The sequence below is a fragment of the Pelobates fuscus genome, chromosome 9, assembly GCF_036172605.1.
Source record: "Pelobates fuscus isolate aPelFus1 chromosome 9, aPelFus1.pri, whole genome shotgun sequence".
Classification (NCBI taxonomy): Eukaryota; Metazoa; Chordata; class Amphibia; order Anura; family Pelobatidae; genus Pelobates; species Pelobates fuscus.
In genome coordinates this window covers 151,458,166-151,465,060 of record NC_086325.1, presented here as the reverse complement: position 1 = coordinate 151,465,060, position 6,895 = coordinate 151,458,166, and the positions used below count along the sequence as shown (strand labels likewise).

Genomic DNA, 6,895 nt, shown 5'->3' with positions numbered 1-6,895 from the left:
GTAACAGTGATCCATTCAGAGGGTAAAGTTCCACCCGTTCTTTGTACTTTGGGGAACTTACAATTTCTCCAGTACACCACGTCGGAATTCCTTGATAATCAACTGAGCAATTATCCACATAGTAATAGCTGATGATTTGCTTATAGATAGTCCACTGGATGACATATTGTGAGATCGGATGGGCCAATGTATATGAGGTCGGCAAGAGAATTGATTGACCGACAGTGACATTTAAATGACTTCTGTGAGCAATAATATTTCCTGGTGTTGCAGCAGCTACAACAGAAGAGAACCCGAAAAATTAGAATGTCGTGTATCGAATTATATGTTAATTTCTTCCCCTGAATTTAACTCTACTTTTCTATTATATTCAAGAAAAGTGTACACATATGATTTTATTTATTCCTAAGATATATACAAAAAAAAATCACAAAGGCCAGAACTAATCATATCCTTTTACTCTATTCCTATTTCTGCCAGACTTACCGTATATACTCGAGTATAAGCCGACCCGAATATAAGCCGAGGCCCCTAATTTTACCCAAAAAAACTGGGAAAACTTATTGACTCGAGTATAAGACTAGGGTGGGAAATGCAGCAGCTACTGGTAAATTTCTAAATAAAATTAGATCCTAAAAAAAATATATGAATTGAATATTTATTTACAGTGTGTGTGTATGAATGCAGCGTGTGCGTATGAGTGCAGCGTGTGTGTATGAGTGCAGTGTGTATGCCCTCCCCATATCCACACCACGCAGCGTGTGTGTATGAGTGCAGTATGTGTATGAGTGCAGTGTGTGTGTATGAGTGCAGTGTGTGTATGTGTATGAGTGCAGTGTGTGTATGTGTATGTGTGCAGTGTGTGTATGTGTGTGTATGTGTGCGTGTGTGTGCAGTGTGTGTGTGTGTGTGTGTGCGAATGCAGTGTGTGTGCGAATGCAGTGTGTGTGTGTATGTGTGCAGTGTGTGTATGAGTGCAGTGTGTGTGTGTATGTGTGCAGTGTGTGTGTGTGTGTGTGTTACAGAGCCTTGGTGTGGGGTGGGCAATTTTATTATTTTATATTTTTTTAATTATTTTAATATTTTTTTTTAATTATTTCTTCTTCTTCTTTTTTATTTAATTTAATTATTTTTTATTTTATTATCATTTTTTTTTCGGCCCCCCTCCCTGCTTGCTAGCTGGCCAGGGAAGGGGGCTCTCCTTCCCTGGTGGTCCAGTGGCATTGGTAGTTCAGTGGGGGGAGAGGGGGCTGGCAGAGCTGTAACTTACCTGTCCTGTAGCTCCTGTCAGCTCCCTTCTCCTCCGCGCCGTCCGTTCAGCTCTTCTGTCAGCTTACAGTGTAAGTCTCTCGCAAGACTTACAGTGGGAGCTGACCGAGGTGCTGAACAGACGGCGCAGAGGAGAAGGGAGCTGACAGGAGCTACAGGACAGGTAAGTTACAGCTCTGCCAGCCCCCTCTCCCCCTTGTCTGTATTATGGCAATGCAAATTGCCATAATACAGACTATTGACTCGAGTATAAGCCGAGTTGGAGTTTTTCAGCACAAAAAATGTGCTGAAAAACTCGGCTTCTACTCGAGTATATACGGTATTCAATAAAGTTTGAATTGTCAGCTGTAAATAAAGATGAATTAAAAAAACCAAAAACAAAATAACATTAAAATAGCCAACCTGAAATCAAAGCTGTTTTTCCAGCTTGACTAGTTTGGTCTAATATTTTAAGTATTGAATTCACACTGTAGTGAATAACCAACAGGGGTATTAACTCAAGTAAGAATTTAAAGGCAATTTAAAATGTAAGAGAAGCTAAACTGAACGCATAACTGGCTTAGAAAATGTTACCAGTTCGGCTGTTTTGATATTAAATTTACTTTGAATTCACCTTGCATTTTCAGTTTAGTAAATAACCACCATCACTTTCAATTGACTTATAATTGCTGCAAAAAGATGAACATTGACCTCTTAGAGGGACTCTCCAGTGCCAGGAAAACAAACCCGTTTTACTGACACTTAAGAATCCTGGAGTGCCCCGCTCATGCCCCCCATCCCGCGGTGCTGAAACCCCTTCAGCCACTTACCTTTATCAAGTTCCGATGTCCCTCGGCGCTCGGTCAGGTTCCGCCCATGTTCCTCTCCCGCCGACGCCAGACGCATGCGTTGGCAATGGCTGCGTTTGTGTGCTCATTAGACCTCCCCATAGGAAAGCATTATTCAATGCAGCACTAAGTGCAAAAGGGACACAGCACCCAGACCACTTCAATGAGCTGAAGTGGTCTGGGTGTCTGGAGTGTTCCCTTTAAGGACCACTCACAATATCTCATAGAGAAGACATTGGTCTTTAAAGATTCCGTGCCCTGATGGAATGATCCACTCACTATATCTCATATACAATACATTGGTCTTTAAAGGTCCTGTGCCCTCATGGAATGATCCACTCACAATATCTCATAGAGAAGACATTGGTCTTTAAAGATTCCGTGCCCTGATGGAATGATCCACTCACTATATCTCATATACAATACATTGGTCTTTAAAGATCCTGTGCCCTCATGGAATGATCCACTCACTATATCTCATAGAGAAGACATTGGTCTTTAAAGATCCTGTGCCCTGATGGCATGATCCACTCACTATATCTCGTATAATACATTGGTCTTTAAAGATCCTGTGCCCTGATAGAATGATCCACTCACTATATCTCGTATATAATACGTTGGTCTTTAATGTTCCCGTGCCCTGATGGAATGATCCACTCACTACAACAAGGTTATTCACTAAAGTGAGAATTGTCAGGAATTTAAAGTGAATTTTAAAATGTCAGGGCAAAATAAATTAACTGGAAGCTTAGCCGACTTAAAGAATTTTTCCATCATCAGCTATTTTGGCCTTAAATTGAATTTGGAATTTCCTTTGAATTCCTGAGGATTGTCACTGTAGTGGGAAGCCCTGTAAATGACCACAGGTGGGGGAAGAGCTAATGCTGGCATTAAGGGTTTAGAGACCAGATTGCAATGACTGAATAAATTGCCACTGGTTCTTAATGGGTTAACATGATAAAAGGACTATACTTACAGATTTAGAAATAAAATCTTGATATTGCTTTACCTGTTTAGCTTAAGTCCCGTTCGGAATATACTTACCAGAAATCAGGATTTGGAGAGTGAGAGTGAAGTAGAAGTCCCCCTTCATTGCAATTAATAAGAGAATGATTTAAGTAATAAACAGAGTAAGAGTTTAATGAGCGCTAAACAGGAAGGAATAATGACCTACTGGTGGCAGCGTACAACAGGAAACCACAGAAATCTCACTTCTATACGGATCGAGGTAGCAATCAGACCACGCGCTACAACTACCAGACAATGAGGCTGGTTTCTATAAGATGTACATACAGTACCCGACATGCTGCAACGTGTATAAAAAGTGTCTCTCCAGTGTGATCTGTGTTAACACGCAAGCAAAGGGCTTGTTTCCAATGCGGTCGCTATATTCCATCGGCCAGCAGTTTCTTTCTAACATTGCCTTTCTCTGCTGTTAGGAAGTGGCAGCTGTTTCACTACTGCAAAAGCTCACAATTAGCAATTAGGTATCACCGACTGCCATTACTGTTAGCAGCTCACGTACAATGGAAGCCGTTAACAGGAAACTTTCACTTATCCCGAATTTGCACCATTAATTAAAACATTGAAAATCACCCATACCTTGTGTTAAGATTTATTTTTTTTTTCATAAAATGCTCTGATTACTTTCAAATTTACCGAATTACATCATAATCCAATTCAGACAAGGCAAGCATTGCAAATGAAGAGGACAACTAAAAACATTGGGAGTTAAGTATACAAATTGATGCGTTTTCTTTCACATTTTTTTTTTAGGCAAATGCCCCATTTTCTAATGTCTAAACCTGTTATACCATCTTTCAGGGCTGCCATCAGGGCATGACAACCATAACGGTTGTCATGGGCCCGGCGGTCCTGGGGGGCCCGGACTACTCTGGCAGTCCGAGCCCCACGTTCCTTATGTGCACATATATATAGCGATTTTCGCTATATATATATGCACTGAGGGCCCACTGCTACCTGTAAATTGCAGAGGGGGCCCAGCAGCACACTCTGTCTTCCTTTCCAGCTGCTCTCTGTCTAACTTTCCTGCGCCCTGCGGCCGCCAGACTGTTGCCACAGGTTACCATGGCAACGCTCCGCACAGCACGCAGGCCGCTCTCGTGAAAGTTAGTCAGAGAGGAGCTGGAAAGGAAGACAGTGTGTGCTGCTGGGCCCCTTCTCTGCAATGTACCACGGCTGGCTCCCTCTACAATGCGATCTCCCCTCTCCCTGACACAGTAAGAAGCAGGGAGGGGGGAATAAAAATTAAATATACACAAATACATTTTAAAAAAATACTCCCCTCCCCCTATTTTACAGAAACACTGCATCCTTACAAGCACACACTCTGCACTACACACACCACATTCACTAAACACACTCTGCACTACACACACTACATTCACTAAACACACTCCGCACTACACACACTCACACTACATTTACTAAATACACTCAGCACTCACTACAAACACACTACATTTACTAAACACACTCTGCACTACACACACACACACACACACTACATTCACTATACACACGTTGCACTCACTACAAACACACTGCTTTCACTATACACACACTCTGCATTCACCCCAATCACACTATATTCACTAAACACATTTTGCATTCACTACAATCACACTGAATGCACTATACACACTTTGTTATCACTACAATCACTATACATACTTTGCACTCGCTGCAAACACACTACATTCACTATACACATTTTGCATTCACCACAATCACACTATATGCACTATACACACTTTGCACTCACTACAAACACACTACATTCACTACAAACACACTACATGCACTATGCATACTACATCCACTACAAAAACACACTCTGCATTCACTGTACACACACTACATACAATACAAAAAACACACTCTACATTCACTGTACACACACTACATACAATACAAAAAACACACTCTACATTCACTGTACACATTCTACATCCACTACACAAAAACACGCTCTGCATTCACTATACACACCAACATTCATTACACACACACACACACACACTTATATACATTATATATATTACACAAAACATACAATCTGCATCCACTATACACATTGCATCCATGACACTTATACCACATTCACAACACACATTCTACATCCACTATGCACACTGCATCCATGACACACATTCTACATCCACTATACACACACACCCACACTTCATCCTTGTGGGCAGACTCGGGGCTGGTCCTTGAGCTGTGTCAAGGGCCCTAAGCTTTATGATGGCTGCCCTGCCATATTACAATAAGGTTTTTTTTCTGTCCTTTCTGTCCTTTTTTCTAGTCCATGTTTTCGTCACCTATTATTCCTCTTTGAGTTTTTTTGCTCATTTGTTTTCCTGATGATTTCAACATTGACCACATTTACAAAACAAGAAAAAAATATTAATATTACTTGGAAAATAAGCCCCATTTGCAATTGGAAGTATTTTATAGGCCAAAAAAAGATGATTATGGAAGCAGCTTACTTGCCAGAGAAAACCTTAGATCTGACAATGGTGTGGAAAATTGTTGGAAAAATAAGGTGCATTATTGCGCCTCTTTTTTCTCATGTCAGTAGCGCCATTATTTAAAATTTAAAAAGCGAAGTGCAATACAAAAATGTTGGGACAAACAGAAAAACATGTTAAAATGAAAAACATGAAAAATATTGGCACAAACAAAAAATGCAACAAAATGTTATGAAAACATATGCACCGCTATTAATACATAGTCCATATTGGTAAGTTTTTTGCTTTCTCTATGATGACTGACAGGTGCAAAGTGCAGAGCTTCTAACAATGATTGGGGGGTCTCTTCCATGGGGATTTATGGGGTATAAGGTTAATGATTATTCCCTGGTGGTCTGAGGTGAAGCGCATGGTCTGTACCTCTGTCTAGTACAGAATACATTAATCGCTCCTTCCAGTCTCTCATTCAGTGAGGAAGTTAGATTACAGGCTGGGAATCATGGAGCTTCCCTCTGACACCCTCACAGACCCCTGGAACCACAAGGAAGCAATTAGTATGGTCTGCACCAATTAGTGGTACAGACAATGTGCTCCACCACAGACCACCAAGGATTATTTTTTATTTAATTTCTTGCAAATAAATATATTAAACACAATTTACCATGCACGTTCCATGAGATAGCAGAATCCTCAGAAACTATGCACACCTCCCACGGGGAACTATAAGGTGGCGACCTGTGTTGCCTCAATGTGGAGCCTGGCCCTGCAAACCGTAATTAAAATAAAAGAAAACCACAGCTCATTGAAGTGGTTGGGGTGCAGCAGGGCCGGACTGGGGATACAAAGCAGCCCTGGAAAAAAAAAAATCTATGCCAGCCCCATAAGTCATTGTGCCATATATTGCCGTATGTAATATGTAAGGCAATGTCAGATGGTTGAGTAATATTTCTTTTTCTAATATATAATATTGGTCCTTTTAATTTAATAATACATTACGCATACTCACATGCAGTGTTTACATTGCTTCCTAGTGACACCTCTAGTGACAGTCACTCAAACAGTCACTAGAGGTGCTTCCTGTGTCAGTGCTGCACAGCGTGATTGCACAGTGTGCAGCACCTTTGCAGCCAATCCTATGGCAGAGCATTGGATTGGCTCAGATCATCATGCTTGATGATCTCAGCCACAGAGGCAGGGCCAGTCGAGGGGAGACCAGCACGGCGTGGGGAGAAAAAAAAAAGGTGAGTAAAAAAAAACAAAAAACTTTTTAAATACACACAGACACACAGATACACCATGACACAG

General features: G+C 41.1%; 1 long non-coding RNA gene across 1 annotated transcript in view; it reads left to right on the top strand.

Annotated features, from left to right (window-relative positions):
- Nucleotides 1-4,231: 4,231 nt before the first annotated feature.
- Nucleotides 4,232-6,895, top strand: part of LOC134572522 (uncharacterized) — a 40,036-nt gene continuing 37,372 nt past the window's right edge. The window contains exon 1 of the long non-coding RNA XR_010085283.1: nt 4,232-4,336. This is a non-coding gene — a long non-coding RNA (uncharacterized LOC134572522). The remainder of the gene's footprint in view (nt 4,337-6,895) is intronic.